Source organism: Heterocephalus glaber, unplaced genomic scaffold, assembly GCF_053883595.1.
Source record: "Heterocephalus glaber isolate CG9 unplaced genomic scaffold, H.glaber_assembly_v1.0 deba00001608, whole genome shotgun sequence".
Lineage (NCBI taxonomy): Eukaryota > Metazoa > Chordata > Mammalia > Rodentia > Bathyergidae > Heterocephalus > Heterocephalus glaber.
In genome coordinates, this window is record NW_028258379.1 from 28,210,874 (window position 1) to 28,222,974 (window position 12,101).

Consider the following 12,101-nt stretch of genomic DNA (forward strand, 5'->3'; position numbering starts at 1 on the left):
TGGAATGCCTGCTTTGAGTTAACCTGACAGAAACACTTGATTTTAAAAAGCCAAGAAGTGAAAGGTCCTGGATAGAAACAAACTCTTCTTAGGTAAACTCTTCTTAGGTAAACAGACATATGCTATGTTGATTGAGGAATCTCAAGATTCCTATACTTTCTGATCTCCAGGAAAACCTATTCCATCTCTGTGGCCATAGGTGGTCTTAACTTGATGTCATTAAGTATTTAGTGTGTCACTTCCTCTAATTCCTGGTTTGGATATCAAACTTTGAATTTCCCTGTAGATCTGCCCACAGAGGAAAATGAACTGACTGTAGGGGTTTTGACCCTGTGATAGAGATCTTTTCACGACAAATTCAAAGTGTGTCACCTCATGAAGACTTGGCTTCCCAAAGGCCTTGGCTAGAGGAAGGAAAAGCACAGGTGGTGCCGGTGAGAGCTCTTGGTCTTCCCAACAGAACCCCGACTGTGCTTGTCTCCATCTTGTGGGCATTTCAGCTAGGCTGAGTCAGTCTTCTGCATGTCATCATGCCTGGCATGGACAGGACCCCCTGGCCTGGAACACAAAGGTCTGGTGGGGATGACACCATTAAGCCATCCCTGCTTCATCATTCCACTGATTCCCACAGAGCCACACTTCACACTCCCTGTGAAACTTCTTAGGAACATTGAATTAAGCTTCCTACCATCTCCAGTACCCTGGGTGGCCATGTAGTGTAAAAGAGAAATTGGACATATGTAGAGCGAACAAGGGGATAGAATATTTAACAATGAGAATCAGTTTTAAAAAGTTAAAACATGTAGCTATTGTGCTTATGTGGCACCAGTGTGAGAAAGAGTCTGGAGAAGCTGTGCCTCTACGGAGGTTTTGTTTATTTGTGTTTTTTTTTCAATATTGGAAATTTAACCCAGGTTCTTTGCATTGACCTACATCCCCAGCCCTTTATTATTTTTTGAGATAAGGTCTTGTTAAATCACTAATCCCAGAGTGCTGGGATTGGAGGCATGCACCATTGCACTTGGCTCTGAGAAATTGATATGTTTGCTTCTTTAGTAAAAATAATTATTTCTTTGTTGCCTGGGCTTTCAAGAAGCTCCATGTCAAGTCTGCTATTCAGTCATAGTAACTACATAAGTTCTTTTACTTTCTTTACTTCTGGTTTTCCATTTCTCCCTCTCTGATTCTTCTACTACAATTTCAGCTGTCCAGACGAGTGGCCGTCTATTCATGGCAAGAACTAGCTGGTTCCACCTGATATCTATTCCCTTCTTTTCCCTTATTAACAAAAGCTCCCTTGCAGAAAGATGTGGCCATGTGAATAAGTTTTGGCCAATGAATTGTAAGTGTATGTTTTATCTGGGATTTTTAGGAAGGTTGCTTAAGTGTGGTCATCTATTCTTGTTGGGGGGGGGCGGCTTTTGTCTTTCCTGTCTTCATCTTACTTATTGACCGGGCAGTATACTGGCTAATGGTGTCCCAGAGATGAAAGTCAGTACAGGTGAAACAAACAAAACTAAATCCTTGGATTCCTGGTGCCTGGAGGATATCCTGCCTGGCTAGAGGTTTCTCTTAGGATAAATCAGAAATAAATATTTACATTGTTGATATCACCATTAATCTGGAATTTCTAGTAACATTGCTACACTATTTTTGTAGGTCTTCCCAGAACTCTTGAAAATGAATTTCACAGTTATCACATATTTTTAGATAGACTACCCCAAATAGCCTCTGAATTTAGTAAAAATATGTTTCAACATTTTGCGTGATGTAATCAGAAAAAATAACACTCGATTTTGCCTATATAAATGTGCCTTTTGTTGTAGATTGGCTTAAATCTCTTTTGGAAATGGCTAGAGAACAAATAAATAAACAATAGTAAATGGGAGCAAAGTAGAAAACTACTGTCAAGTGGTAGTTTCCAACACATTCCCTAATGAAAATATTTTAAAAATTGAAATTAGCATAGTACTTATATGTAAAAGAAAGTACCAAATGAATATGTATTCTATCATGTATATAGGCTTTTCCTATAAGGACTTTTTTGTCATTCACCTGGAGAGAAAAATCACTTTCTCATAGATTAAACTAAGATTAACTACCATCCCACTCTCTGTCATAAGTGTCATAAATTCTGTTAGTGAACTAATGCAATTTAATGAAGTCCAAATTAAGCCTTATGGTACTTTGGAAAGACTCTTTCCCCTCAACCCTAGGTCTTTCCACTCACATTCAAGGAAACATTAATGAGAAGCACTAAATCTCAGCATGATCATGATTCAATTTCATGAATTAAACAGAGGTACTTTTGCAAAATGGTAAATTCAATCAGCAGAGTACTGTAGATATCTTTCTCTCTCCATTAACTAAGGACCAAATGTTTCTCCCAGCCTTGGCATAAATGATAACATTTTGATTCTAGCTATAAGTGAATATAGTGTTTTAAAGTACATTTAAGAGTAAATTGTATAACTATTGCTTTTAAAAACAAGACCCCAAACTGCCTCCTCCTCCCTCTGCTTCATCCTCAATTCACACTCATAAAAACTTAGTGGCTATTTGGGCAACATTGAAGGATAATCATAGCCCTGAGTGTATAATGAAACAATACAGCTTTTAAAATCTGGATCCTTTGCTTTAAGTGAGAAGCACCAGCTTGGAAATAATTTCTCCTAGTTGCTCTAGGTTTTCCATTGTCTTGGCAATAAGAAATAGCAGCCCAACGACAGCATTTTAAATGATCTACATTTGGGTGGAAAGCCACGTGGTCCAGCCCAGCAGGATTAGAGCAGGAAAATGCTCTGGCACTGATTGCTCATCAGGACAAGCAGACTCCAGATCCTTCCTGCTTGGCTTCTCTATCCTACCATCTGCATAACTGCTGATTCATTAGGCAGGTGTCCCTCCTGCTGTTGGAAGGGACATTTGTTCCCTATAATTTGCCACTTTTCCAAGTGGTTAAGGGAAATTGGACTCATTGCTGGATATGGGCAGTGAGCAAGACTGGGAACGATATTTGTGAGCTAATGCCAATCCTTACCATGCAAATGCCATTCATGGGATCAAGGCTCAGACAGTAAGTGCAATGGGCCTAACTCAAATGCTGTGTCCTATTTCACTCATATTTATTGGAGTATATGAGTTTTACTCATATTTATTTACATAGTTTGAATTTTGGTTTGGAGAATATTGTCACTATACTCAGGTTGAAATGTATTAAGAGAATGTGTCTTAAAAGTATATCCAAGGGCCAGTGATTTAGCTCAGTGGTTTCGGAGCCTGCTGCGCAAGTGCAAGGACCTGAGTTTGATCCCCGGTACCAAAAAACTAAAAGGATATCCAAATCATAATTCAGAAGCTAGGAGGATGGAAGGGACAATCTCCACATATGTTTAAGGAGAGGTCAGGACCAAGAGGACCTTACATTCAGCAGGTACCAAGGGACTACTTGTTATGTACTCAGTGTCCTGAGTGCTGGGGTTACAGGTGTGCACCACTACGCTGACTTCCTTTTTGCTCTTAATGTTGGCCAAAGATCTCTTCACCTGCAGTTGTTTCTGCTGTACTTCTAGTGCTGTGTCTCCGCCCAACCTAGACACAAGGGCATGACTCAAAAAGGGACCAATCATGGTACCTCAAATCTCAGTCACAGATTGGACTCAGAGATGACCAAATTGGGACTGAGTCCTTGCATGAAGAATAAGACAGATGCAATTCTTCTTCCAGAAGTTTACACGATGAGTGGGGCATGGGAAGTACGGAGTGTGGAAATAAGTAAATAAAGAAGATGATTGGTGGAAGTATTAAATGTTAAGAAGGGTGTTAAGGGATGAGTAATAGTATACCAAACACACACCCAGTAAGTAGTACAAATTGGAGGGAGAAGAGGCCCTAGAGGCACTTGAATCTCTGGCTATAGTTGTCCCATAAAGCCAATCCTATTCCTCCTTTTTCTAGGTTTTTATGTCATGACCCAGTAAATTTCCCTTTGGGAGCCAAGGATAAGTCAAAGTTTTGGCTCATACATTACTTTTCCACTCTTCAAAACCCTTAAGCTCCCGACTAAGAATGGCCATCATTCCCTTAGCAGACCTGCTGACATGGCCCTGTGCTAGGTGCTGTGGTGGATTCCAAGATGAGCAGGCTGTGCTCATTCTCCTCAAGGAGCTCTCCGCTGAGTGGGGAAAGTGGGAACAATGTCAAACTGTGATTGTGTGGGCCACAGTACTGGCTCCCCTGCTTGCTTTAGGGATGGATTAGTCATATCAGAATGGCTCTTTGGAGAAGGTACTAGATTTGAAATAGCCCTCAGTTCAATCCTCATTAAATCCAGTTGTCATAGAGGAGAACACTGAAACATGGAGAAGTGCAGATATCAGATTTGAAAGACATTCATTAAAATTTTCCAGTTTATTGATTAATTGATTGATTGATGGTGGGTAATGATAGGGAAGACTGGCCAAGGAGAGAGACCAGGCTAAACATCTAATAGGTCTTGGAAGGGGGAACAAGCCACATTCCTGACACTCTCTGTTCTCTCCAAACCTGATCCCAAAGCTTTAATCACAACCTGCATGCTGATGATTTCCAAAGTTGCATCTTCACCCCAAACCTGTTCTCTATACTCCAGACATACATATTCAATCTTCTTGACATTTCTACTTGAAGCTCTGGTTTAACACATTTGAAAGAACTAAACTGTCTTTCCCTACTGGGGATTGCATCTAACTAGTGCACATGCTAGGCAAGCACTCCACTACTAGGCTACATCTCCAATCCTTTAATTTTTTTTTTTTTGAGAGCGAATGTAGCTAAGCTGCCCAGACTGGTCTTGAACTTGCAGTCTTCTTGCATCTGCCTTCAGAGTAGCTGAGATTAAAGAAGTAGACTGCCACGCCCAGCTTCAGTGTTGAACTCTTAATTCCAGACCCACCCCTAAACTGTTTCTCCATAGTCTGTTGTCTCAGTGAATAATTCCACCACCCACCAGGTTGCTGGGGCCAGAAACCTTGAAAATTTTCTTGATTTGTTTCTCTCTGTTATCTTCTATTTCCTAACCATTAAAACCGCTTCTTAAATTAATCTCTTCATTGATGTCACCCTGGTCCAAGCCATCATCATCTCTTCATAGACTGTGGTAGCTGATCTGTGGTAGACCCAGCTTCCATGGGATCACTTCCATGTCCAAATGGAAATTGGTTGTGATGGGGGTGGTGAAGCTAGGAAACCATCCATTACACACTCATCTCTGACTCAGGGAGATTGCAAACTCCAATACATCCCCAGAACAAATAGAAGTAACACTTGGATCTTCCACTACATTTGATGATTTATGATATAACTTTTTAGTTAGCTCACATATGGTTTCACGAGACTTTATAAAGTATTAGCCTTGGAAACCATGTTGAGGTGGCTCACCAAGCCCAACTACCTCATGGTACCAATCAGAAAAATAAAGTACAAGGAAGTTAAATGGCTTCTCTGAAATCACCTTGATTTGATATATCCGTATGTATCTCTCTATAGTGATAGATATATGTGTATATATATAGATATATATGCTGTGTGTATATATATATATATCCTCATACCAAAATTGACTTAAGATACCTTATCTGCCATCTAAAAAGCTATATGTATAACATTCATTCAACACATCTTTATAAGTTTTATTTGTACAAACTAGGCTTTTGATAAGTTTCAGGCAGTAGGGAGTTTAAGGGGTACTTTGACTAGTACTGGAGGACATGTATTATGATGTTGATCAGGTGTGGAACCCCTATATGCTCTAATAATCTGCCAACTCTTGGAAAGGGTTGACATCCTTTGGTTAAAAAGGAGCCATTTTGGGGCTGAAGATTTAGCTAAGTGGCCCTGCACCTGCCTTGCAAGCACAAGGTCCTGAGTTTGATCCCTGGTACCAAAAAAAGGGAGCCATTTCACGGCCTCAAATCTCACTGTAATTTAAGTACCTCTAGATATGGCCAGGCTTTCTTTTAGAAAATATTTATGGTCCCACTAGAAAAAAGCATGGTTGAGGGCTTTGATTTTCTGCTATAGAAAAGAGCAATGGTCATTTTATGTTAAGAATGTTTAAGTTAGCACTATCTCAACCACAGAGACAAAGTATACATTGAGTGTCTAACGTTAAGAAGTTAAATCCCACACATAAACTAATTGCAAAATTTGACAATGTATAAATAAATGAATTGACCTTTTGTTTGGAGTGGAGAGTTATAAACCAATTATGTAATGAAGGGCAACTACTCAAACTGAAAACATTTTTCATGATTATTTTGTTATTTCCCCACAGGACAGTAATTGATATTCTCAGCCTCAGTGTACTTGTCCATATAATGCATCAGTAATAAGTCTTGTGTTGCAGGGTTATTAGGAGTGGATGAGATAATTCATATAAAGGGCTTAGCATATTTCTCAATGAACATTAATATCTTATCGTAAACGGACCAATTGTCTATTAAAGCCACTCAGTTCATGACAGTAAAATCTTGTTATCAATATATACAAATTTGAAGTGAGGAACAGAAACGCATCCAACTCATTCTGAAAAGGTTTAGGCACTAAGCAAGCTTTAGTCAAATTCAAGATGGAAGCTAATTGTCTGGGTAATGCAGGACGTGTTATCAATTCAGTAATCTTGGGATGACAGAGTTGAAGAAGATGCTACCTCTATTTTGGTGTCCTTTCATGTAGAAGGAAGGTAGTACATTACTATACAGAGGCCTTTCTTCTACAGAAAGTTTTTTTAATTAAACTGGAGATTGACCAATAAACTAGCAAGCACAATTTGCATCACTCTGATCACCACTGGTCACAGCAGGGTTGTCCATAGGGATTAATTGCCGATGAGCAGGTAAACAGTTACTGAGACAAAGCGCCAGGACCTGCAGTGGTGTGAGTGTTGCCTCCTTTGTATGCTTGTTCATGCTTGCGTCCTTTTGTTACTGTGTGTTAGGAATTGTGATGCTAGCAAAGTTGGAAGGTCAAGGCCATACAAGATTGGGGTTTGGGAGGCTCACGGGTGTGTGGCTTATGAGGTAGATGAAATACTTGGTTATTTTTTTATCAAATAACTTGATATTTTAGCTTGCAATGAAATACTCTGATAGCTACAAAGTGCCCTTATTATTGAAATTCCTGCAGGAAAACTAACTTCGTTATTGTCAGTCTTAAATGCCCTAACCTCCACCACTTTTATCTCTCACTGAATCGATTGGTTTTATAATTCTATTTTGATAAAGTAAATTTTCTTGGGAACCCAATTATCTTTTATAGCATAGCAGATATCAACAGACAATGCAGGATCTCCTGTATCAGAAGAATTCAGAACACAGAGTGGTAACCCAGAATGATTCTGCTTGGAGTGTGTGGGCAGATGGCAGGAGTTGTCAGACAGAGCATGGAAAGGAGATGACATTTGGGTAGGAGATGCAGGAATACATACCTATTCCCCAGGTAGATGGCAAAGGGAATGGCTTGACTGTACAAAATATGGAGAAATATTACATGTAGGAGATTGTAACTTGTATGGCTGGTTAACGTATGCTGGACAAGTATACTGGAATGTACAGTAGGTGCTGTTCTAGGCAATGGTCACTTTCTGCAAAGAAGAGAGATACCTTTCAAAGGCAAGCTGAAGCCAGAGGTGGGCTGAGAGGTGTGTGATTTATTGCTTTAGAGTTTTCATTCATTTCTGAAGACAGTATGGAGTTCACTGCGGGTTTTAAGGAGAGGAATGGAGGTGATGAGAACTAAATGAAGAAAAAAACTGCAAATAGAATTGTAGGATGTGGATTAAAGGGAGGAGTGATTAGGAGGACTTGTATTAGTCCAGGCCAGGGTAGTTGAGGGGGGTGGCAGGGAAAATGATTTGCCTGGTGACATATCTAGCCCCAATTCTTGGTACTCACAGGATCTATTTCCCCAGCTTCCCAACTTCTCTTATTAGAACATGCTCTAATTTACAAGGAATTTTTTAAAGCCCTAAAAATCTAAATTGGACTCTCTCTCCCTGAGCTGAAATTACTTTAGCAAAGATAATGGCTTCTTTTAGTTTACAGGGTCTCATCTTCTCTTCCAAAGGTTAAAAATAGAAAACAGATTAAAATCCTGAGTATGAATCAAAAAAGGGTTTTCATTCCCTCCCGGTAGGGTGATAAATTTAAAGGGCCCTGGGCTCTAGAAACTGCTTGAGTGATGCTCTTTGGCTTGATTCATTTTTTTTTTCAGTTGAGTCCAATGATATACATGTGCTTTTTTAAAGACTGGGTCACCATTGCTCAGCAGGTTCATTCTGTTTTGCAGAGCAGACGTGCTTCTAGTAATTTCTACTATTATTACAGGTTAGCTGGGGGTGGCAATGGTAAGAAATGAGAAGAGAGAAGCCTAGATGAGCAATTGCTTCACATTTACTTGGTTTCTAATGAAAATGTCTGGTCTGTTAGCTCCATTCCCTTGGGACATGTCTAGAACAGCATTTCCTTTCCACTCCTGGAATGTTCTTCTGCCCTAGAACTAAAGCTCACTTTGTGCTGTTTCTCACTTTTCTGGACCCCACCTCCCCTCAGAATCACCCCCCAGGACCCTTTGGCCAGGGCTTTAAGTGGACCTTTGGCCTTACATTGGTTGGGTGAGCTAACAAATCCCACCTAGAAATAATTACACTTTGTTCCCATGACTCATCTAAAAATCTCTCCTAAGCTTTCTTCGCTCTAGACCCAGGAATATTATCTATGAAGTAAAGATAGGAGTGGGAGACAGCAAAGGCTGTGGACCATATACTGTCTGTCAGTGGTTACATACATTGGAAAGAGAACCCCAGCACTCTCCAAGGCTGGAGGAAGGGAGAGCAGGCTGCTGGATGGCCCTCGAATCTTTGGTGTTCCCATGATAAACACTACCTTATGCTAAAGATGATAAGGGACATGTCAGCATGCTATGAGCCTCCTTGTCATTGTTTCTGAAATTGCTGATGAAATCACAAGTCATCATCCTCTGTTTTCTTGGGACGATGTTTTTAAAAATTGACTTTATTTCCCCAAGTTCCTGTGAGATAATATTATTGTCTTTAAGTCCAGAGACAAAATTTCCCCCTTAAGATCAGAGCATCTGTAGTTGGAAATGCATAGAAATATGTTGTGTATCCCTACCTGGCATTTGTTCCCCTCTTTTGTAGGTGATTGATTCCTAACTTTCCTTTGGAAAACCATGCCATCCTTCTTGTCTTTCTTCATTATCTGTCTCGAAAGGAATTTTTAGATTCTGATCACTAATAAACTCTCAATGCCATTTGGGGAACAACAGGCAAAACAATAGCTTTCTCTGCCTCCTCTCCAGGTGGAGGTTGGCACGTGACACGATTCTGCCCATTGAGAAATAAATGAAAGTTTTCTGAAGGGTTTTGGGAGAGCTTTTGAGTTTGTACTGGTAATTTAAAAAAGAACACGTGCACTGAGCATATCCTTCTGCTTTGTTCTTCCCTCAAATACAGATGTGGTGGCTGGGCTACAGTAGTCTATCTCTTGGAGAAGGTCAACAGAATACAGTTCATGGTCCCTTGATTTCCTTGCCTCACTAATCTAAGTAGGTAACTGCTTGCCTCCAGATATGTTATTGTGTGAGAACAATAAACTCAGTGGAGGCCACCAAGAAGAAAAAACCCAAGAAAGTTCGATTGACTAGTTTAAGACCTCATCCTGCTACCAAAGACAAAGACCTTTGTTATCCCTTTTTAACAGGTATGGTATATGCCATGGACTAATAACTACCATTGTTGGCCTCTTTTTTCACCCCAAATAAATATTTTAATGACAAGTATCCATTTTTCCCTCCACTGGCATATATATGGATATGTTGATGAATAGTTAAGTATTATTTTCTCAAAGCCTACAGATCATGAAGAGCCACACTCAATGTGATAAGAAGAAATATAGACAAGAACAAATCCTACACTTCTGGTGAATGCAGTAAGTAGACAAGACTTTGGGATGTCTCTCTTTCAGAATGAGATGACTGATTTTAGTGTTACACATGAACCAGTTGTATTATGTTGCCAGGATATTTTGAAGCTGGGCTTATGGAAGGAAATATGTATAGAAGAAAAGCCTCCAAGGGGTGGACTGTAGTGGCTATTTTTGTATTCTCAATGTCCATTGCCCTTTCCTCCAACAGTAATATCCAAACTTCAAAAGAAAACTATCTCCTGACTCTCAGCCAATGTGTTTTTGTGGGGCCAGACAACCACCTAGGATCATAGATGGTGGAGTAAATAGAGGAGTGACTAAAAGGAATGACATTCAGTAGTCTATCTGGGAGAGTTAGGGGAGAAGGAGAAGTATTTATGTGTGATTTGAAGGAGTCTCGTTGATATACCTGTCCATGTTTCTTGGCACTCATGAGATTTGTTTTTATGACAAAAGGATTGTTTTGAGGTGGTGTGTTGGGAGTTTATTCTAGAACAATATCTTACAATGGAGCATCTTCTGGAGCAAAGACAGAGAGGAAACCTTTGAGGCATGTCCTTATTTGAGAGGAGGAATGTCAACATCATTCTGCTCTTCCTTGAAATAGTCACAGATCCCAAGACCTGAAAGAAAGGTGTAATTAGAGACTTCTCCATCTCCCACCCTCACACTCAGCAATGTAGAGGAATTTTGGAAAAGAAGAGGCCTAAATGCAAGTGCCCTTGACATAAGCAGTGTCAGCACCATGGGCTGCATGGACCTCTTTCGTCATCTTAAAAGGCATCTTGCTTAGTGCCAAGAGAGTGGCTGGATGGAACACTGATCTGGATCTTCTGGCATTCTGTGAATGGACCAAGGGCTTTACTGCCTCATCTGATAGACTGGATGCATTTCCCTGTGGCCCTTGCAACCTGCAGCATGGATACTGCTCACTTGGTGAGAGAAGGTTAGGTGTAGCCAGAATACGCACAGTAGACAAATGACGAGAAATTCCCTGCCTGGAGAGGATATGGATTTTACCATGGAAAGTACTTTGGAATCCTGAGAAAATAAGGGAAAGGAAAGGATAGGAATATTCTTCCTACAAGGCTGTCTATGTGCATTCATTGATTCTTTCCACAAATATATCCTGAGCCAGTGCAAGACATTCTCAGCTTTCAGAATAGTGTTTATTTTTTAAAGAGTTCTAATACATATACAGACTCAATCTGAAATAGAGTTGAGTAAAATGATAAGATAACTGGGATTTGATTAAAAACAATACTGGAATGAAGGACTACAGATGCTGGAAGACTGACCACAGATTAACTAGCTATTATAGCTAAGGAATGGATAGACACATGATCCTCTGGTAAAACATTCTCTCTGCTTTTGTATATGTTTGACTTCCCATATTAAAATTAATGTCAAAGCTTCTGAGTATGATGTATGTGATCCATATATATTACCTAGAAGGTAGCCCAAGTGGCTCCCAGTCTGTTGTGCATCTAAAAGGCTCCCTGTGTCCACTCTTGACTTTATGTGTCCAAAAAGCCACATCTGATCTCATAGGCAGGGCCAAGGCCATGAAATTACCACCTTTCCTCCTCTCCACCTCACTCTTATTCTGCTCCCTCCACTCTCCCTCCCTGTTCTCTGGGCTCTACCCCACCAGCCTTCTTTAAAGTTCTCCAGCTCACTATTCTTCCTGCCTCAGGACCCTTGTTCACACCATTTCCTATTCTGAAATGTTCTCTCACCCCTTTCAGCTCATTCAATTACCTCTCTCTTGTCCTTCCATTTATGTGTCAGTGTTACTTCCTCAGTGTTATAGGCAAAAGAATGCCCCCCCAAAAATATCCACATCCAGGATTAAATCTGTGATTGTACTATCTAGGATGACAAAGGAAACTGCAGATGTGATCAATGTAAGGATCTTGAGTCAAGAAGATGATCTTGGGTTACCTGGATGGGATCAATATTATTTCAAAGACCTTTTCAAGATGGAGGTAGGAAAGTCAAAGTCAGAGGAGATGCAGGCAGAGGTCCCAAACGTTGGATTGCCAGCTTTGAAGATGGAAGGAGGCCATGAGCAAAGGAACACAGGTGGCTCTTGATGTTGGAAAAGGTGAGAAACAG